Source organism: Neodiprion lecontei, chromosome 5 (assembly GCF_021901455.1).
Source record: "Neodiprion lecontei isolate iyNeoLeco1 chromosome 5, iyNeoLeco1.1, whole genome shotgun sequence".
Lineage (NCBI taxonomy): Eukaryota > Metazoa > Arthropoda > Insecta > Hymenoptera > Diprionidae > Neodiprion > Neodiprion lecontei.
The window spans coordinates 33,453,141-33,476,366 of NC_060264.1; the positions used below are offsets into that span (position 1 = coordinate 33,453,141).

The following is a 23,226-nucleotide window of genomic DNA, read 5'->3' on the forward strand; positions in this document are numbered from 1 at the left end:
GACCAATGGATTAAAGATCTCGTTAATGGGGGAACATTGATTGGCTGCAACCCATGTATTAACGGGTAAAACGATGTGGGTTCAGGGATTTTTCAATTGACCGAAATGAGTGAAGAGCTTGTCCGGATCCTTGTCCAGGATTACACGGATACTTGCGCGTGTATTATGTATATAGCAAACCGACTAACAGCTACTTATACATTATACTATACGATATAAGTTGAGGAGGTCGTCGTGAGTCGGACGTGACCTGAGCAAATTCTACGACATAGTTTCTAAACAGGAAATCCTCATTTCAGGCTGTTTTTAGAGTACATAATTGCGCGTTATTAACCGTTCAATTTGGCATCACGTGTATAATATATTATACCCGAGTCGATATAGGTAAAGTACAACCGTACATAAGCTATATACCAATTTGAGAACAGTTCTTTCCGGCAATCAAACATGCAGACATTCGGTATTATAACCTGCAAGCATCATCTACCTTGATCAAAAACACGGTTTTCATTGTATCGCTGTAAAGCTGCAGTGGCGTCTTTTTTTTATTATACTCTGTAAAAATACCGTAATAAAAATTCAAACCAGTTGTTGACGGCATTTATCTCCGATCAATTGCGAATGCAAACGATCAATGCGAAATATCCAAAGCAAGCTTTTCAGTGGCCCCTCAGTAAGTAAAGTGAGGTACTTTAAAAATTAATTCTCGACCAAAATGGCCATTCTGTTTGTTTATATCCCTCCTCCCACTTCTCTTAGTCTCTGTTTTCATTCAATGGTTATAACACGTACATATAATATACATCATTACTCTCAACTTGTTATTGCAATAAGTTTTTCTTTTTTGCCTGTAATCAACACTTGTAAACGAAATGTTATTATGATTTTTGTGGACTAACCGAAGCGGGATTACGATGAAGAAGAAAATCATCGGTATCTCCATCAGGAGTATAAAGATGAAATATGCGAATGAGAAGAGAGGCGATGATACTGGTAAACAAGATTAGTTTGAGCCAGACAGGAAAAGAAAAGATTGGTGAGTGATTACGCGGGTACCTACATCGCTTGCAGAGCTGTCCGTGCAGGAGAAAGAAAGATGAACAGACAGAAATCGCGTGAAGGAATAACGTGTAGCGTACACGTCGCGGCGATGAGAATTATGCGGCGTTTTAACGAGAGTGGCGTTTGCGTTGAATGGCCGCCTTGTATAATATTTTTGTCAAAGAATGTACAACGACGACGACGCTCTTAAACCGGAGAGAAGTAAACATGTTAAGCCGGTTCTAAAACAAAGAAAACTGAATTAAACTGCATTCTGGCATTGTTTCCAAACATCATTACATACCCGACGCTCCAGGACCAGCTATACAGCTTAGAATCCTGCCTGTGATGCTGCAGCTGCATATCTCACACACCGTAGAGGATCTGTGATCTGCGCCTAACCAGTATACGGTATTTTCACTCCACCGGAAAAGATTCATTCTTCTATTTTCAAGCCTGCTATCGATAAATCTTTTGAAATAAGAGGTTAAATGCCGCGCGCGGGAAATTTGAATGTTCAAATGCTTCTTTCGCTCAATTGACGCAGATACGATACAATCTCCTAATTTGGTTTTCAACAAACCGCACAGCTTCGAAATATTTGATTCTTCAGTGAAGTTACTTGATGCAATTATTGCAGGGATAAACACGGGTATAAATTCTACTTCCACTTACTCGCGACTATGTATATATGTACATAACGCTGCTTCGGTTACTCATGACGAAAGTAAACTGCGCTTAATCTCTCACCGTAAACAAAGCAAATGACGGATGCTTTTGTCGGAACATAACTGCACGCAGTGCACATTGGAGAACAATTCACAATTCTCGATGCGTAATTACGCGTGTGATGTAAGCGATCGTTGATGCAATTTGCTAGTTTGCTACTGTGTGGAACCAGGCGTGACATATGCCGTCATATACAGAGCCTTCCTTCACCACTCTCAATTGAATGAAGTAAGAGTCGTAATCGTAGTTTTCGGCGAATAAAATAGTTCTATAGATATTTGTAGTACAGTCTGACCTCGTTATTTGCTAGACAAACAAATTCCTCGAAGTAAATTACGGTGTACGGTATGCTTGTAGGTAACCGGCAAACGTAATGCAGCAGGAGAGATTCGTCAAATGAAATTGTTAAATCAAAGTATTTGCCGGAGGTATATTTAGAACGTTGAGCGTGCAGCATCGTGCAAGGTCACAAACTTAAACACCTCATCCGCTTATAGGAGAGAGATTTATATTATCCTAGACTACAGAGCACGGAGGGTTCGAATATACAAATAATATTTCGACTCCACTGTCCAGAACACCGGAATAAATTTTAAAATTTCGTGAATTATTCCGAGTGGTAAAACATTGTTCCACAATTCTGAGAATATTTAGTCAGTTTGATTTCGACTTACCAATGGTAGCAGCTCGAGACGGTGGCGGGGCTGACCAGAGTCGAGAAGCAGGGCGGGAGATTCAAATATAAAAGTTGAACACGTGGGACGGGGGCCAGGTGTATTGAAAGAAAAGTTCAAACGGGAGTATCACAGGAAGCACAAGTGTTCAACAATTGTTCGATGCACTACGTTGTAATCCGAAGTCAAAGTAGCGAGGTGGCGTCGCAGAGTCGTGCAGGCGACGGTGATGAATGTGCAGCGAGGAAAATAATAACAATTTTGAGTAAACATATGACAAACGCCGGTCGAACGGTTGTGTAGGTCACTGTGCTGCGTACGACGCGCGATGCACGCCTGCAGCTTCGTTTGCAACCATCGACGAATTATTATCACTGAATTGACACGCGACGGGGTGGCGGGCCGGCGGCGAACCCGGATCAACGTCTTTGCCCATTTTAAGGAAGGGAGAGGCGTTAAGGTAGACTCGCGGGACTCGGCGGCGGATCGAGCGAAACCAACGAACGCTATCAGCGCCGTGGCGCTGGACAAACGCAGGCACACACTGCAGGCTATAACAAGTTCGTATTCGGTGGAACACACAAACTCGGGCTGGCGCGCGCCGCGTAGTCACAGAAGTTTGAGACGGTTGTGTACAGCAGCCTGCCTCTAGTGCAGGAGAATCCGCGCAGGCGGTGCGGTCGGACCGTACGAACTCGGTCGTATTCGTCGGCGTTGGCTGGGAGTTTAATAACAAGGCATTGTTAATAAGACGTCGACAATAGTTTCTTTTAATAATACCCAACTAAGGTTGTATACTGTTTCTTCTTTTAAATAACCACGCATTATAAAACCCAGCGTGGTGGTGGCGGCAGCTAACAGCAAACCGAGTTCCAATACAATCTTTAAATGCACAACTCATTATTTGCATATCAGTTGTTTGTTCGATTCTGTTTATGGCGTCGCATCATTGTTATTATTTTTTTTCCTTCCCTACCCTCCTCCTCCTCCTCCTCCTCCTTCTCCTCCTCCTCCACCACCTCCTCCTCTGCCCCCCAACCCGACACTCCGTATTTCTTTTCAAATAAACGAACGTTTCTTTGTTTCTTTCGTTTCTTCTTTCCACCTCATGTACCATTCGCTCCTTCGACTGTGTTACGTATTTCAAGTAAAACGCTTAAAAACATCTCGCGTTTCTTACAATTAGAACCACGTTTTATTTCCTCAAAATATCCCAAGTATCGCAAATAAAACCTTACAAGTTTGAGAATCAAAAAATTACACCACGGTATCGACGGGTAATAATTTCAAATTGTAAGACGTACCAGTAACGCGTTCTCAAAACTTGTCGAAAAAAAAAAAAATAACCGATTTCACAAAAACTCAACAACACAATAAGTGAACCCACTCTTGGCATATAATTAATCACCCAACACTAACTCCACAATATCTCCGGCTGCCAAAGCATAAGAATAATTCCTACTCTCACTGATAATAACCGAACGAATACACACCGAAACTTCACAATCGATCTTGATCTGCGCGCGATATTCCCGCGTCAGTATCGATCACTATCGATCGATATGTGATCTGCGGCGCAGGTACAGGAATCACCGCGTCAGCATGAGCATCAGTAGTAACAGCAATACGGTTCAAGCGGTATTGCAGTCGAGTCTATCTGCTTTTCGGTAGAGTCAAGCATCCGTCCGTCTGTGATAAGGCTTGGGGATTGGACGAAGCGGCGGATTAGACGCGTGTGAGTTGCGAAGAAGGGGGGAAGGGGGGAGTGGCGGGGGAGGGATGACGACCAGGGGACGGGAGGGAGCAAAGAACGCGGTTGTTACGGAGATCTCGCGCGCGTGAACGAAAATCCCGGTTATTAAGCCTGTTCGGGAACCGCGTTGTTTTATACACAGCGTGTGTAACGATCATCGGATAGCCGAGCCGGCTAGGTTTATACGCCGCTTTCCGCGAGAGACTCACTACTCACTCGGTAAGGCAGCCCGAGCCGCCTAGCCTGGCTGTTGGCTCGGCTGGTGCGGCGCAGAGCTCCGCGGCCCCCACGTTGTTTGTCTCGCGAGTGGCCTGTTTACATGTTGACTCTCTGTTTACGCATTTTGCCCTCCTCCCCGTCCGCCTCCTACCCCGCCCCCCCACTCCTCGCCCCGCGCGAACCGCATCGCGGGTTCCACTCTACTCGCCGCTCGCCAACCGTCACCCGGTTGTTTTCCTCTCTTCGTTCAAGCCGTAGTTCGTGCTCTCTTCAACTCCCTTGTCACCGAGCAACGCTATAGTTGTTCGATTGTACATACATACATATATCGAGGGGGGGGGGGGGGGATCGTCACGTCCTCCCCCCCCCCTTCCCACCCACACCGGCGTTCGATTTATATCTATAGGTATATGTATAGATATATGTCTCTCTTTATATAAGTATAGATATATGTCTCTCTCTATCTATCCATTTCACTCGCGCGCGCGAACACCGGTGCAGTGCCGTAATCGTAACCGTGAGCCACGCGATATTCGATTGTTGTTCTTCGCGCCGGAATGCCTGAAGTTCGCGCTCGCCCGCCGCCACGTTCACGCGATTTGATAATCCGGCGATACCGTCGACATCCTTCAGGATTTAAAAAAAATATTCTGTCCCGATGCGTTCCGGGCTCATGGTCCACCCTGTCGATGATATATTTACCGTCTGGTGGAAGCGAGGAAATAGCCATAAACCATAAAACATGACGCGAATGTTGTGTTAAACGAACCTCGAAACGCAACGCACACACACACACACCATTGTACTCTCGAAATGAACGACGAGGCGTTAAATTTTACTTTGTTTTCTTACGTATGTTTCTTTTATCGGTTCGTTGTTGTTGTGTTTCTTTTTTCCTGTTGTTTCTTCCGACAAATGTACGAGCGATTATCTTTATTTGCTTTTACAACCCCTCACCCCTCCCCCATCCTCCCACTTTTACTCCACCTCCTCCTTCTCCTCCTCCGCAACTCCTCGCAGAGCGAGTCGCTTACGTCAGATAAGACAATTACGATCACAATGCTAGACTCGAACCTGTCTCGCGAATGTGCCAACGTCGTCCGGCTTCTGATGCGTCGACGTTTGATTCGGTCATGGGCTCTCTCGCTGGTCGGGTGACGTCAACGAAGAACTTCAGAGAGAGAGAAATCATCTTTCGCATGTAATGAAGATAACGGCGAGCAATGCGCGGTCTGTGTCCCGTGACGTCACAACTTTCGAATCCCTATTTTTCGACGGCTGTATCCTGCACGCGAAGCATTTAACAGCTCGTTATTTTTTCCGATTTTTTTTTCTGCTGTCCCTTCCGCCTTTTTTTTCACTCTTTCGCATCACGAATTCAACACGGTATTAGATTACCTTGAATATACCAAGAGAGAGAGAGAAGAGGGTATATCACGATATGTATACAATACAGCTGAAAATCGAACTAAATTCTTTTAATCTTTGGTTATTTTTTCTCTGGAATCGTTAAGTCCCTGTGTACATACATACCCATGCGTATACTTTGCAGAGTGTACACATATGTGTATGTATTCGATTTTGTCGTGCGGGTGTTTCTTCTCGGTTATTTACAACCTGCGATATAATAATAATTGTTGTTATTCTCCGCTCCGGTGATTGACTCGGCTCTGGTCGTTATAGGAATTATAAATAAAAGTAGCTATATTATTGACAGTACAACTGTGTGCGGCAATTACGTAACCAACATATTCGCCTCGGTGTGTATCGCACGTTTATTATAATTTCCTTAACGTACGCGTGTGTAAGGTAATTCGGCTCAGGTCAGGTTAATAATTTCATATCGTATTCAATGAAAGACTAATACGAAGAACGAAAAAAAGAAATACGAAAAAATACGCACCTTTAAGAATAATTTACTTTTCATCAGTTGCATGACAAACAAATAATATGAGTATCGACTGAGGAAATATGTCCCGCGCAGTTGGCGCGTAATTTGAATACATTAATGCTATTCGACGCGTTCTTGCCACTTGCATCGTCGCGTTTTAGGTACAAGGTACGAAAGTCTCGAACATTGCAATCGACAAGTTTAGCTACGCCCGTGGAAAAGGATTTTCGTTACACCGTTGAATAGCACAAAAACGTCAGATGACTAACAGCATGGCTGTTCAAACACGCTGTTCTATGTGCCGAACGAACCTACACGCGTAGTTGTGCACACACAAATCTATCCCTCTTGCCTTCTGCGCCCTCTTCTCTCTTCCGAGCGTTGGAACAACCTTCGTCCGTCTCTCTTGCAACGCATCTCATCTCATCGGTCCGTCTCTCTCTCTCTCTCTCTCTCTCTCTCTCTCTCTCTCTCTCTCTCTCTCTCTCTCTCTCTCTCTCTCCCTCGTCCTCAGCGAGCGCTACATACACACAACATCATTTGTTTATTTATCTTAACGTTAATAAACCCAAGTGAGCCCCACGCTGTGCAAAGATATGTCGCAACATAGCAGTCTGTTTCGTGTCACGACACCCGCTTGCTGCGGTGAACAGGTATTGGCTATGCGCGTAGCGTCTGCTACTCGGTCAGGTACTTTTGTCTGCTTTACTCCCTCATTATCTAACTCTTTGTTTTGTATTTTTATTCCCCTCCCCTCCTCATGTGTTTATATGTTCTTTTTGTTTCACGTACGCTGCTCGTGTCTACATACTAGGCACCTACAAGACCGATAGAGAAAGGTGAAACTCAGCAATCAATTGCGCATGCGCAAAACAATTGAACTCTATTGGCTGGCAGACTCATACCGCGGCAATTGTTTCGTCTTGAATGTAGGATAGCCAACTTAATCGAAATTAGACACGCGACGTCAAAATCTCCCGCAGTAAGTGGCGAATTGAAATTGTATTGTTATGATGAATCGTAGAAGTCATTAATTTAGCAGTAAAGGTTCGCCAACCATTCCCGAGTAACTACAATAACAGCTATTCGACGCCTGGTTAACCTATAAAAAATTTACCGAACTTACATAACCTACGTAAGCCGAGTCTTACAGCTGAAATTTGAGGTGGCCAGCCTGCATGAAAATTGCATAAAGTTCGCGCATGCTCAGTCAGACGCTAGATCCGATGCCAACTTCGACCGTCTCCTGGTGGAAAAAGTGTTAAATTTTGAAGAAAAAAATTCGCGCAACTCGTAGCAATGTACCAACTTGTGTTCAGCTTGTTACAGATCATCGAGACGTGAATTCTCATCGTGTGTAAACAGATTCCGAGTGAGCCGTTGAACACTTCTCCACGAGTCGAAGAAGCTTCGGTTTGATTCGTCGACTGCAGTTTCGTCGACTCTTAACTGGCCGCTAACGCTCTTAACATCCCTCCAGAAAACCTCCCCTGGGGTAAAACTCCGTTTAGCCATGGTCAGCTCCCTCGTGCGTCGTCGCCGCTTTCCCCCCATCCTGCCTCCGATTAGGCCCCAGGGTTCCCAAAGGAGGGATACTTAAAGAGGGGATGACTTATCTCCGGTTAAAATTACCCTTGATTGCAGTTTTTGTTGTTGTTTTTCTCCGGTAGGTTTGTTATTTCGTCCGTGTTTTCAAAGTACTTGCTTCTTTTAACTTTGCACATTGAATGTAATCGCAAAAAAAAAAAAAAATAAAAACAAAACTCGCTACCGTCCAATTACCTCGTGTAATTTCAACTGCGATGGAATCATTTGCTTTTTGATAATTCAAAGAGAGAAAAGAAGGAAAAAAAAAAAAAAACAACTCGCATCGAATTCTCATCCCAAGCTGCGCGAACAGGCACTAGAAGACTTCACTTTTCACTAATTGCAGGAGGCGCGGTTTTCAGCTTGGAGAATTTTCATGCATCGTCAGGTTGTGCGGAAGGCCGTGATGGGGGTTAATTCTAACACGATTACCTCGCAATATTAGATATTGCGACGCTAAGCAGATACCTCGTACAATACCTGCAAGCTGTTGGACCCTACCACATTTAATATCGGTGTAAAATGCACGTCGATACTTAATTATTGCGGGGAATAATAACCGTCTGGAAAACTGAATTGTCTACCGCGAGTCAACTTGGGCAAGCTCAATCTGTACGTAAAATAAGTTGATGAAAATGAGTTTCGGTTTTGTACCTGAACCCGACAAAAAAAAAAAAGAAAGAAATCAAGCTGAGAAACTGAACTTGCACGAATATTGCTTGAAAGCTGCCAACGTTCTTTTTACTTATAGGCCACGTTTATCAATAGCACGCTATACGCATACCAATTGTTTAGTCGTATATTGTATTATCAATACATTCCTGATATCTCGAATAACAATAATAATAACAATTGAAAAACAAGTTTCACGCGAGTATTTTTCCTCACTGCGTATGAGCTTTCGCCCTCGTTGCATATTGTACATAATATGTTGTATATTTACGTGTGTACCTAATGCAACACAATTACAAATATCCAGTTGTAATATTATATTTGGTTGACAACACCTACCAGATGCGTGCTTCGAAACGCACACACCGGCGTTCTTCTCAGTGGGTGAAAATTATAATTAACACGGTAAAAAGTAGGAGCGAGAACAAGAAAAAAAAAAGAAAGAAAATAAAAACAAATTGTTATCCTCGTTGTCATAACTCCTGCATAACGGGGAAAACAACGCTCGCGGCGTTTGAACGTTGAAAATAAAATATCACGTCGCAACACGTTTTAGTTCTATGAAAAAAGCACTATTATTGCACTTTCTTTGGCCAAGATCACGGTTGCGGTTCTCCGCGACTAACCGTATATAATGATGCGTTAGATGGTTGATGGAAATGACGATGACGCGTGGACAATGTTCCTTATACAACGCACAATTTATATCAAATATACAACGTGAAATTAAAAATAAACCAGAGAAACAACAGACTTGAAATAAACAACCGTGATACGATACGGTACGATATGATATCACAACGTATTATACTAATGGTCACCATGAAAGATAACAAACAAGTGTAGTTATGGATGTGCAGCTGTTCAGTCACTCTCTCTCTCTCTCTCTCTTCACACATTTATACACACATCTACGGTATGTATGCGTATCTGCAGTTTCGCGATGCGGCGAAAAATCTGGATTTATATTTTAGCGTTATGTGTTGATACTTTCTAACTTGCACGGTCTCGGTCTCTATTGAAACAATACGAAAGTATGATATTTGTCCCCTATTTACTCCATTCGCAAAAAGAAAAACTACAACCTTTTCATGATTCGAACGATTACACTAATCAACAAACAGTTTTTACCTCTAATTATAAAATCATATTTATTTTGATCCGATCGGGTCTAGTTTTTGTGTTACATCTACTACCGGTACAATTGAATGTTCATTGTTTTGACTTACCTTTTTTTATTCCAGGGTATTTTGTCATTTATTCTAACTAATTAACCGGTATTTAAAGTAAATAACAAAACACCCTGAATCAAATAAGGTAAATCAAAACGACAAACATTCAATTTTACTAGTATAATATTGGCTGTAACACAAAAACTAGACCTGATCGAATCCAACTAATTGTAAATGTGGTTTTAAAACGAGGGTTAAATAGGTCTTTAAAAATTATAGTAATCACCTTCTTTGTTACAAAATTTTATTCACCAGTGTACCGTGACACTATACACAACCTAATTTTTACACATGAAAGCTTTACTTTTCAAAAAACTGAGAAAATTCCATTACAGTAAAACTATTCGTATCTCAAGTGTTCTAATATCAATCCCATTATGCTAAAGCCTTGTTCCCAACATAATCAGTTAAAAGTTTTCATGTGGCAAACAAAAAGTGAATTTTCGTCGACCGGTGTTATCGAAAAGACAACATTTTCTTGCTTATGAGTTCAGGATCGAGTATTTCCAGTGTTATTATCGTCACATCCTACACTCTGTCGTATACCCAGCGATACTTGATTGTGTACATGAACCCAAGTGCACCATGGATGGTGTTGAGATAGAATGTTTGCCCGTTAAAACCGATTAAAGACCGTCGACCCTGCAGGAAAGTTGGTGAAATTCTACAGTAGCATGGGTCTTTGTACGTATATACATACATGTATATATACGTATACATAAGTTACGTATATCGTATACTGATATTACAGTCCAACTGCAGGCACATAGTAGTAGTCGTCAATTATTCGATTATAACATCTAACCAAGTCGCCGTAGCAATTGCAGTTATCGTTATAATAAACAAATTAATTTCACCACTCCAAGACTCTAATCTGCGATCCGCGATCCGTGGTCCCTGTGTACCTAGACAAACTTCCCTCCGTCTCTATTTCTCTATCCCAAACATTCCGAAACGTTATAGAAACATATTACACCTTCCGTGTGTAGTTCTTTTTTCGCCGATCGATGGAACGGTTTTATCATCATCAATGAACAACCGTCAAATTTATAGATCATGAAATATTTTAAAAAGCAGACCCGTTAAACAATTTTTTAGATCAATAATTGTTTTCCTCTCTGGTTGACTTTGAACGTTTACTTTTGTCGGCGGATATGTTACGTTTTGAAAAGGAATAGAGGGGAAAAAAAAAAACAACACCGATAGAGAAAAGGCGAAACACTTTAATCTTATCGGAAAACTTCGCCTCGGTTGGGTCGGATTTGGGCATAACGGAATCGGCCGGTGACTCGCGAGTGACTCTTGGCAGATAAGGTAATCCGGAAGTGAAAATTGGCGAAACTCGGGTGTCGCGATCCCTTAGCCGGCGAGCCGCCCATTCCTTGGTTCTCCCCCCTTGAACGCCCGGTTTGAATTTTCCCTCTCGGACTTTGGGAATGGAACGGAGAGCCGTTTGCCGCTGCACGCGCTCCGGATCCGTGCAATTTAATATACAAACTTAGCCCGGGCGCCGTTTACACGTTTGGAAAACAATAAACAACGACTGCCCTTGTTATACCCGATTAACCACGATTCAATGTTCGCTTGCTGAAAGTAGGTGGTGGGTATATTTCGTTCGCGAAGCAAACACCGTTGCGCAATTTATATTAAACAGAATCTCGGTGTTGGTAGCACTGCACGCACGCGCGCACACACGCACCCACTTTATAACCACAATCGAGTGTGTTCAATACGTCGTTGAAAGTATTTTCAAGCTTCTGCTTCGAGTTTATAATTATTATATTATTATACGATTGTTTTTCCCTTTTCTTTTCTTTTCCCGAACCCGCAAGTTTTATACCTCGAGTGTTTTATATTTATTTAGTTTTATTTTTGGGGTGTGTATGTTGTTTTGTTTTGCTTCTTTTCTTTTTTCATACAAGTACCAGAGGAAGGTGTTTTTTTTTTTTTTTTTTTTTTTTTTTAATCTCCCCCTCTATTCGACATTATTAACAATAAGACCCTAATCGCGTATATTTGATAGGGCTTGTTTTTTTTCCTCCAAGTTGCTTCAACAGCTTTTAAACATCGATTTTAAACGTTGTTCATTGCAGGGGTTTGTGTATTTATAATATAGAATACGTGGAGATACATAAATAGGTTTCACCTTAAATTTCTTATACGGTCACGGATATTTTTATGTGGACATGTTGAAAATGTTCTGATTATATTTTACGAACGTTCAAAGATCCAGATATACGAATGTCGAGATTGTTCAAATTCCTCCAAGAATGGAGTTGTTTTCCTTTCAATAAGGAATCACGAACATGTCCGGCATATCTTTAAGGGCACAATATTTGGACATGTTCGTTGACATTATCATAAGATTTATACGTTACTCGGAAATTCTACCTCATAAAAGCAAATGTTGTTCCTCTTTTGCAAAGCGTTTTGACATGTTTACTTTGAATTCTCATAAAATCGTTGGATACAACGAATCCTCCAATTTTAGCGCTCAAAATAAATGTTTCGCTCAATTTTTAAAGATTTGCACTCGCATGGTTATTTGTGTGCAGAGATTTTGAACATGTTCGAATTATTTTCTACAAACGTTTCAAAATCTAGACACACAAGTGTTGCGATCGTTCAGATACCTCGACGAAAAGAGTTATTTCCGCTTCAAAAGAGAATCACGAACATGTCCGACATGTATTCAAGGGTACAATATTTGGACATGTTCATCGATATATTCATAAGATTTATACGTTACTCGGAAATTTCATCTTATAAAAGCAAACAATGTTACTTTCTTTCAGTATTTCAACATGTTCACTTTGAATTTCCGTTAAATTGCCGGATGTAACGATTTCTCCAAATTTAGTGTTCAAAATAAACGTTACATTGAATGTTCAAAATTTCGTGTGGCTCGACATATTTCTTTAATAAACAACCGACTCGATCAGGCGTTACTGCCAAATAATTAACATGTTCTCTTCACACATTTTCGAACATTCCGACACGTCGAATTTAAATTCGTTTACACTGCTAGGTGTTGAAATTTGTACGAGAATTTTTTGACGCAAAATAGGCATGTTATTTACACGCGAATTCAGACGTGTCTGGAAGGTTGAACTTGCGTACGATATTCCTGATATTCGACACGTTATACAGTCGAATATAACAGCGATTGACGTAACTCGTATAACCGTGTTAGAGTGTGAGGAGAAAAAAAAAAAAAAACGAAAAAACAAAAGCAAGATCCTTGCAAACATGTAATTACCGTCGCTCGCGAATGTAATAACAATTCGAACACGTAAAGTATATAGGATACATTTAGCGGTTGAGATAACGCTCGGAGTTTGAGAACGATAATAAAAAAAAGGAATGCGCGTTTTATTCTTTTCGCGAGCCATTTCATTGTCGTCTGAGCAACAATGGAATGTCTTACACAAAAATTCGATTTTTCTGCATAATAATGAGTATAAAATAATAAGGAACGTCTGAAACTTCGCCTGCAGACACGAAGGATGCGATGGAGGATTTGCCGAAAATTTGAATCCCATAGTGTTTAAATCGAACAGTGGCAGCAGAGTCGCCGCAACTGCAATTGGCAACGGAAATCTATCGATAAAGTAAGGACAATGCGCTTATTCAATCCTTAATGCTGCGTGAAGCTCGGTGCTCGCAGACCTACGATGGTTATTAAATCGAATTCGTTTTTATTTCCATTATACCGCTCGAGTAAGCCACTTCGTTTCTCGATTATTATATGTGTGTATATACATATATATATACACATAGGTATGCGTTACGATGATTTTGTTTGCGTGTGTATGAAGAAGAAAAAAAACCTAATAACGCGAATCTCTTTCTTTTTTTATTTTTTTTTTTTTTTTTTTTTGTCTTTTTATTTTTATTTACTTTTCAATGCGCCAATTCTTTCTCACAATTCAATTAATATTGTTACACACGCGTAAGCGTGTGTCGTACGGTTTATTATAGTTGCGTACAATTCTATACGTCGTGAAATCCATTCGTATTGCGGTATTACACAACGTATTGGAAATTCAATCAACGCATTGTTAAAAACTTGTCTCGACTTCGATCCAATCGCGCAACTTGTGTCCAATGCCTGTGATAATAGCAACAATAAACGCACACCGACGTATTCCGTGTGGGAAAAGTTACACCGTCTAACGAAAAAGACGGTTATTACTTGAATTTAAAATGGGTGGAAAAAAAAAAAAACAATTTTTTTTTTTATCTATCTGTATCAAATAATTAATTATACCAAATAATTGAAAATAGATGGATGAAGGGTAAATTTTGTCTTTCGGTTTATCTCTTCAAGATAGATTGGAATTAAAAAAATTTAATTGAATTTCAACCGAACGAGAGATAAGCTGCGTAAACAGGTCTCAAAAAACTATGAAGATTTCCGACAATTTTTTGGGATGTGAGTATTTTTTTTTTTAATTTTTTTTTTTCTTGTGTATTCCGGTATAAAATAGCGACGTACCGTAGAAATTTGAACCCTTTTCGTTCGTTTTTTTATTTAATGTAGAGAGACAAATGGCGAGCTTGCTCGGTCGGTAATGGTAGGATCACTGTACGACCTTAAGGAGGGTTAAGAAGTCGTTGAGTTAATCCAAATCGTAGGGGTGAAAGGGGCGGGGTGGGGGTGGGGGGGGGGGGGATGAGGAGGTTCGGATCGGTTTTTGGTGTATTTCACAGCGAGACAAAAACATTAACATAAATCAGGAAGAAAATGGGGCGAGGCGAGCAGTGGTGGGGGGGGGGGGGGGGGGGGGGGGGGTGGTAACCGGTAAGGGTTACCAGCCGGTATCCGAAAGAGCGAAAATGAGACCAGGGGTGGTTCGGAGGGTGAGCGGGGAGGGTGATGTTTATTCGATTCACTCGAAACCCTCTCGGCGACAATTCCTCCCACTTTCTTAAGTTTTGGTAATTAGTATCGCGAAAACTTGCCGGCCATTTGTTTCCTGTGAGGTTCATTGTACCCCCCGAAGAAACCGGGACTCTTGCACTTCCCGTCGATTTATTTCACCCGGGGATTTCTATACGCGACGCGTCGTGCAAGAGGCTGGAATCTAACGGAAAGTGTAACGCGGTCCTTGGAAAAAAAAAAAAAATAAAAAAAAAATTAGAAAATTTCATTTCACTTTACAGCGATTCGTTCTATTCACTTTTTCCAAGTTTTTGTATTTGATCGGAAAATTTTCTCTCGGCATTTTATTGAAAATCGTAAACTTTTTGCGTTCAGAAACAACGAATCAAGCTGACGGAGGTGATTGTTATGCAGAAATCTGGCGAGACACTGGAATTGATGCGGGAAAACAAAGAGAGAGAGAGAGAGAGGAGGATAAATAATCTATTAAACAAGCAATTTGTGTTTGCGTTAAGTAAAAGAAACTTTGGTCCAAAGTTTGTCCACGACGCATTAATTATTACCCACCGTGATAAGACGAGCACTACCCCGTGTACACACACACACACACACATATATATATATATTTTATACAGTGTATATGGGGCATTCCATGACATCTCGATAGATATTCTACGTCGATGTCTCAGATTTGTTTTATCATTTTTTCTATGAAAGTACATGACGAAAAACGCGATTGTAATTTTTTTCAAAATTTTTCAACCCAGCGTATCTGAAGTTTGATTCAAAAACTTGTAACAAAAACCACCACTTGCTAAAATCTGACAAAAATCAGAAAAAATCTTGTGAAATGTAACAAAATTTTTGACACCGGTCAGAAGATGGAGATTTCGTAACTTCAAAAGATGAATAAGAAAATTGATGAAAAAAAAAATAAAAAATTACCATCGTTGGATTGCATTTTTGGACATAAGAATGAATTTATAATATCTCTCTGAATAGAAAATTTTCAGCCCATATTATAATGAGTTGTCATGTTCGTTCTCATGTCAAAAATTCAATCCAATAACAATAATTTTAATTTGTTTTTTTTCTCAATCTTCTTATTTATCGTTTGATGTTATGAAACTTCCATCTTTTGATGGGTGTAAAAAATTTTGTAATATTATACAAGATTTTTCTGAATTTTTGTCAGATTTTAGAAAATAGATTTTTTGCAAGTTTTTAAACCGTACTTCGGACACGCTGGGGTCGTAAAATTCTGAAACAAATTCCGATCGAGTTTTTCGTCATGTGCTTTCGTACAAAAAATCGTAAAGCCGAAAATCTTCAACTTACAATTCAACAAAGACAAATCTATACAGCAAATATACCAACCAAAAATGGCTTCAAGAAATTGTTTCGGCGTTTTTTACATCCCAGAAAATTTTCTCATCAATCGTATTTATCAGTTTTAAAATTTCGAGACTCGTTGATCCTTTAATCACAAATACGCTTCTGATATTTAAATCGCGTTATTTACCTTTTAAATTGTGTAGAAAAACTTTCGAATCGTGATCACGGATGTTTCCAAAAGTATCGACTGATGCAACATCAAGAATGTTCGTATACCGAATTCTGTGCTTACCTGAAATCAGAAAGAAGAGAAAGACGTGGGTTAAAATCGTTGTCGAACTCTGTGAAATAAAAATTTTTTAAATATGAAAATAAAAACTGTCGCAAAGTTTGAACAAAGTTTCGATATATCGATTATAGATAGGTATACCAATTTTCCTTTTTCTTAATTCATTCTCACCATCTCACCGCCTATAAATAGGTCTATACTGCATAATATTATATTCCACAGAGTCGAGGCGCCTCGCGAGTTTTTCCAATACTTTAACAAATTAATCTTCGCTAATTTTATAAGGCATTGACAGCTCAGCTTTATTTAGGGATTACGCGGGGTGCGCTGCTCGAGCTTCCGTGCTTTCTCCCTCTCTCTCTCTCTCTCTCTCTCTCTCTCTCTCTCTCTCTCTCTCTCTCTCTCTCTCTCTCTCTCTTTCTCTCTCTCTCTCTCTCTCTCTCTTACTTCATCTCTGTGCGCATCTGTCCGTGTGTCGCGGCGTAGACGCGCATAAACCATGTCAGAAAGTGTCCTTCGTTCTCGTCCATTGAAAGGAAGGTTGCAGAAAGTGCGATCAGGAAGCTGGCTTAGCTCAAAGATAAGCGCTTTCGGTGGGGAGAGCAAAGAAAGGGAGGAGAAAGGAAAATGACTGAGGTGAAACGAAAAGAGGAGAGAGAAGAAGGAAGAAAAAAAAAAAAAAAAAAATTAAAACTGAAAAAGGAGGAAAAAAAATATAAAAAAAAAAACTTTCTTATTAATATAATCAATCAAGCTGCTCTGAATTTAAAGCATTTTTCTTGATTTTCCAGGTTCCTGGGCACCGCAGGAGGGGAGGGGGAGAAGAGGTGGCGGGTCCGGAGGGGCGGGGGGGTTGAATGGGGGAATGGCTGTCGAGTTTTGGCAATCAATACCAGATTAAGAAGCGCGGGGTGCGGATGCCTTCCAACCAAACTAATTGCATTTTCACCGAGGAGACTGGCTCTCTCTATTATTAAAGAGCGAGTACTGAAAAAGAAGTGCAGAAAGAAAAATAAATGAATAAATAAATAAAAAAAAAAAACAGTGGTAAAAAAAAAAATAATTGAAACAGATGTCAAGAAACGAAAGCAAGCTGGAGAAAAATCGAAGGACAGTTACTAAGAATTTATTATTCAACCCCTTTTTCAATCCCATTTTGTGGAAATTTTCTGCAATCGTTTTATTTTCTCGATTTATCTTTGCACTTTGCTTTAAGCTTTTCTTACGAACAGGACGGATAGTTGGCAAATATTGTTTACACCGCACATGATTTTAGCTGTAGGTACGGGAAAAACTTTGACCGAATAATAACGCGTAGGACAAGCATCAGGCGGAATATAATTAATCGCCGCAATTGAAGTGAAAATATTATTTACCGAGGATCGTCTAATTCGCAGGAGTGCAACGGCAGCGTCGAATTGAGATCGTACGAAAAAGAATAATGAAAGGGCAAATAAAAGAAGGGACGGGGGAAGGGCGGGAGGTATATATTGATATGGGGAAGAAAGAAAGAAAGAAGGAAAGAAAGAAAGGAGAAAAAAATAAATAAAATAAGGAAAAGTTTTAAAACTCGTAAAAGTCTAAAGTCAGCGCCAAACCACTTACTCCGTTCTTTACCGAGCGCGCAGTCAACGATCAACCCTCCCTTGGGATTCTTGAATCGGTGGGTGTATACCACCTTGTATAGGTGCGGTACCTGTACTTGCCCAAGAGGAACGCGAATCCGAGTCGAGTGACTTAATCAACTCGCGGCTCATTTTTCCCGCCCTCTTACGATCCAGCTGCCTGACTGAATAACGTGTTGTCCAAAGCATTGTGCATGTTATTAGTTATACAGTTGACCGTTTCAGTCACAATGGGATACCCGACGTTCCATGTCAAAAATTTTCACGCCCTAGCCGTACGACAGTTTATCTACAACTTGAAATGATCTTTGTTATTTCGTATCACCCCAAAAAACGTCCGAATAACAAATTTAGGCCTGAATCATCGAATTTTGATAGATTTTTCGATTTTACATCCGCCATATTGGATCCGCCATCTTGGATTTAGAAATTATCAAATTCCGACTCCAGATTCGTGATCGTTAACAATATTCAGGACAAAATATTGAGTCGAAAAATGTGTGACTGAAAGTATTAACAACTGAAGGGGCAAAAATCCTTCGTTGTTTATTTATTTAAAAAAATTTTTTTTTTTTTCTCACACCACAGCCAATTCCTTACCCGTCGATTAACAACGAGTATAATAAACCTGATCATTTGACGGAAAGGAGGGTCGTAGATATTTCTTCATCCCTTATTTATTTATTTCCTTTTTGTATCTGATCAATTGAATACCCTTGTGACATTGATGAGAATAAATCAGAGTATAAGTGACTATATTATTAAATGGCAAAAAAATAAAAAAATAAATAAATAAAAATGAATAAAAATCCACGAGGTCGAGGGTGAAAATCCGAGCTTTCTACGCAGATTGCGAACGATATTGGTGGGAGGATGCCCTGTTTTTTGGTGAGGAAGTGGCGGTTTTACGATGGTCTGAATACTTTCTTGTTTTATTTTTATTTTTCCCTTTCTCTCCTTCATCTTCTTTCTTTTTTCTTTCTTAAGGGTGAGATGGGTCGGCGTTTTCTCCCGAGTATCTGGGCGGGTATGATGCCGTGAAAACTGCTCAATAAACTTAATTTAAGTATCACCAGAGTATTCCTTTAAAATGATATACTAATCATATTCTCCGTCGCGTCGAGCCCGCTCGGCGTGGAGAAAACGCTTCGCGGATCGAGGCGACCCTCCCTAAAAAGAACGGTTATAAAAAGATGCCCTCGAAACTCCGACCCGAACCCCTCGTCGTTGTCTAGTTTTATATTCATACAACAGCGCCGCGGGCAGAAACCTGCAGCCTGTTTTCTGTCCTGCATCTAATTCTCCCGATACCATCGACTAATTAACGCGTTAACCCTCATCGACTCTCGATATCCCACCGCGCTGCCACCAATTTTCGTACTCGAGGCTCGACAAGTCCTGGAAATGTTTCGTGAACACCGTTTGTCGCGCTCCAGTCTTAGGGCTAGAATCAGAGGCGGAAAGAAATTTTCCAAAGTCCCGTTCGTGTTATTAAAAATACGATACCCGCTCGAGATGAGTGGTGCATTATTCTGGGTATAGTTCCTGATGAAACCGAATGGAAAAAACAAGAGAAGGGAAGCGAAAGGAAAAAAGGAGGATAAAAAAAAAACACCAGGGTGTTGAAAAATCGTGAAAAGTGAGTAGCCTTCGGTTGGTGGGAACCGAGTCGCGAGGACGGTTCTTTTCATTAAAGGAATTGTAAGGGAAATGGAAAGAGAAGGAGGAAAAAACGACTGTGGGATATTTAGAGGGTGGTAACAGTGCAAGGGGTTGACTGGGGGGAGAGACGTACAAAAAAACAAAAAAGAAAAAAAAAAAAGAAAAGAACTGCCAACAGGACGAGAAGAGACGGTGAACGAGGAGGACGAACGGAAGGAAGGAAGGAAGGGTGGCGTGTTGCTGAGACTGCATTGTCAGCCGAAACGGCAACTAATTCAGGGGAATAAAGTACGCGGTGAATTTGTTACTTCGCGTACTTTTGTCACGCCCCTGTCCCTCTGTTTCGTAATTTTCTTTTTTTTTTTTTTTATCTTATTTTTACTCTCTCCTCCTTGTCGATGTGGCCGCAAGGGTGGAGTAGATGTTAATGAAAAGTTCCTCCGGGGTGTCGATATTAAACGAGCGGAATTTCAAGACGCCACAACCCGTCTGATCCACGAACCAACATTTCCATTGCAATTTTTTTTTTTTTTTCTCTACTGCGCACAAATTTTGGTGTGGGGATTAAAGATGTAGAAATATTAGAAAAAAAAAGGGTCACACTAAACCAGTTTTTGAATGTGCAATAATTGGGCTGTGGAAAATTTTCAAGCTTAGGAAGTCCAAATGTAGATACAATAGGTCGTAATGTAGAATCGCTAAAATTGTACTATATCATTTGTCATCTGACGTTCTGCATTTTTACTCTTCTGCACTTCAATTTCCAACATTTCGAAACTGTACGAAACAAATTCTGGAATTTTCGAAAATTCGATATTGTCACCGTTCAATTTTTGTTCTTTCTACTTTTTTTTTCAACCCAACCACTCCGAAGTTCTTGATGAAAAATGTGAAACTAATTCTAACCCATGTCACGATCCTCTGTTTTACGATCATATTCAACTCGCCAAAGGAAATTTTGATGATCAAGTTGATGATGATTATAGAGATATTCATGATTCTCGAGGAGCTTGCGAGTCGTCATGAAAATCGAGGTATTCTTTCTCCGTTGTAATCGTAATTGCGGCGTGGTTGATAAATTGCTGGTATGAAATAACGTGAAATATTTCGAGAACCTTCTCGCACCGTCGGCCCTTATTACAGATTCACGCGTATGATCTCGAACCTCATCACCGTCTATCGGTTCACTTCTTTCGCACAAAACACACTCTCGTGTCGTTATGTATCCCGGTGTGTTATTACTTTAACGATCTCTACCGGCTGCGACGGATAAACTGTAACCTCCTCGTCTACCTGATAATTTACACGTATGATGGAAGAAGAGACTGGATATATAGATTGAGGCTTCTACCCACTGCGTTCCTGGGTTTTGGGAGTGCGAATAAAAAGTCGACCATGTTCTTCGAATCACGAGCCTACCCTCCCCTTTGGTGATACGTACTGTTTTTGCAATCTTCACTTATTTTTAACTTGCCGTATGCTCTTCAAAAACTGTTCATAGACACTCAAAGCTTTTTGATGCTACCGTTGAAGCCGACAATTTAGAATCTAAAAGGTACCTGAGGAACTCACTAATAACCCTTTCATGCATACATTTTTCCTTTTTTGAGATATTTCCTTGTACGTGATACGTGAGAGTTTGGGATCGCTGATTACAAATCCGAACTCGAAATTTGAAAGTTCAAAACGGGGGATTCAATATGGCTGACGGAAGTTCGACAATTTATCCAATTTTGATAAAACTTTACGTTACGTAGTTTTTGGGGTCAATGATTACGAGTCTGCACTCGAAATTTGAAAATTCAAAATGGTGGATCCAATATGGCAGACAAACAAAAACAACAAGAATAAAATTCTTTCATGGTCGATTGGCAGAGAAAGCTTTTTATGCGTGGAAAAGTACAAATTTCGACCATGTGTTTACATTTAGTGTTTTTGCGGTAAATAAATAAATACATTTTGTAATTTTTGTTTATTTTTTTTTTCATTCAGACTGAGAAATATTACAAAGACCACGTGGAACCAAAATAACTCGGCTTTTGTTACCAAAAAAGTAGTTTTATAAGTAAAAAAGTGCAAACCAAAATAGTGGGATGCTGAGCATTCTAGCGTGAATTAAGAGGTTAAAGAAAAGAAACAAAAGAATCACTTGGTTATAAAAAAAAAAAAAAGAAAAAAAAAATGACGCAGATTGTTTTAAACAACATGAGAATGAACTTGGTTAATACTGAAAACGACGTCAAGCTGAAGTTCTCCTTATTATTTGATGTTCATTGGCTGCGATGAATCGTGAAAGCGTTGAAACGGTGCTTGCGAATGAGAAAAATTTTGCAAATTGGCTCTTACAGAGAAAAAAAAACGGTATCTGGCTGGACTGTGTTTTCAGAAGCGACAGTAGTAGCAGCAGCAGCAGCAACTGCTTTGGCTCATATTCGGTCGATGAAACAGATTCATTCTCTCCTCGTACGTATACACATTGCAAATCTGGTTTCGCCACGTCACCGTTGCACCAGTGTAAAACGCAGGCTGCATTTAATTCCGTCACAGTGACCTAGTCTGGCCCCCGTGATTTCGATGAATGAACACATTGAAGCGCTGCCGCGGCGTTCCCTGTAAGCTTCGAGCTTTCTTCGCCTCGCGATTCGTCGAGATTCGCGTGTTAAAAAACGTTATTCGCTAATTGTGTTTGAAGATGGTGTTTCAGAAATTTAAATGGAAAACAGAACGAAGTTTTGAATTCTGCAGTTCATGCATGAAAACGAGAACTGAACAGCTCTTCGATTTACGACCTATTTCCTTTTCCCTTAATCGTTGTTTGAATTTTTATTCAACGAAAATATCGCGTGTATGAAGAAAAAAATCTCGGACAATCCGAGAAGTTCGTTTGATTCCACGGTTATTTAGCGATATACGCGACTGGCCTGACGTCATAGAATCAAATAACCCCCAGCGTCTCTGCGTGGTAGAATCGATTCCCTTGAGAACGAGTAATATGTTAAACGTAGATTCTGCACCACCTGGCCAGTCTATGCAGGACCGTTAATATTGGGCGCATCCAATTCGCAGGGTCCGAAATGAAATGTTGTGGTGTCTGAATTTCTGTAAGAGACTTTTCTGAGAGAGCAAAAATTTCTAGACAACTTTTCGACGGTAAAATTCATTCGGAGGAATGACCGTAACGTACTGGATTTATTCACTTTGCACAAGTGCTGCTGCGAAAATCCGTGCAATTTTTTACATCACGCAATACTGTGAATTTTATTCGCACACGTATGTGTCGTTGATAAAGAGAGGAAAATTGACATAACGACAGCGTATATTTTCTGGGTTGCAATTTAAGCCTGATGTTGTTAGACACCCAGTGCATAGGTAGACACGTAGGTAGGTAGTTAGGCGTATAGGTAGGGTACGAAAGTGCTGCAGTTGTGCTTCTATTCTCGGTGCAAAACTATTAATACTATCGTCTGCGCCCCGCAGGGTGCTAAGCCAAGTCGAGAACGGTCAGGAATATTTGTGCGCGATTTTAGAAGCCAAGTATTTTCAAGTATTTTCACCTCGGTATAATCGCCCTGAGAACACAGGGTTAAGGCAATGAAAGACGCGAAGCGTGAAGAGAATCAAAAGACAGCCTA

At 40.4% G+C, this 23,226-nt stretch overlaps 1 protein-coding gene across 4 annotated transcripts in view; it reads right to left on the reverse strand.

The window, feature by feature from the left end:
* LOC107227598 (forkhead box protein P1) overlaps window positions 1–23,226 on the reverse strand; it is a 215,469-nt gene that overhangs the window by 180,573 nt on the left and 11,670 nt on the right. For 2 of the 4 annotated variants that reach the window (XM_046739558.1, XM_046739559.1), the window contains exon 1: window positions 2,445–4,475. The exons of the other annotated variants lie outside the window; for them this stretch is intronic. The gene's annotated coding sequence lies outside the window, so the exon portion shown is untranslated. Of the gene's footprint in view, window positions 1–2,444; window positions 4,476–23,226 lie in introns of those variants that run through there. 4 annotated transcript variants of the gene reach the window in all.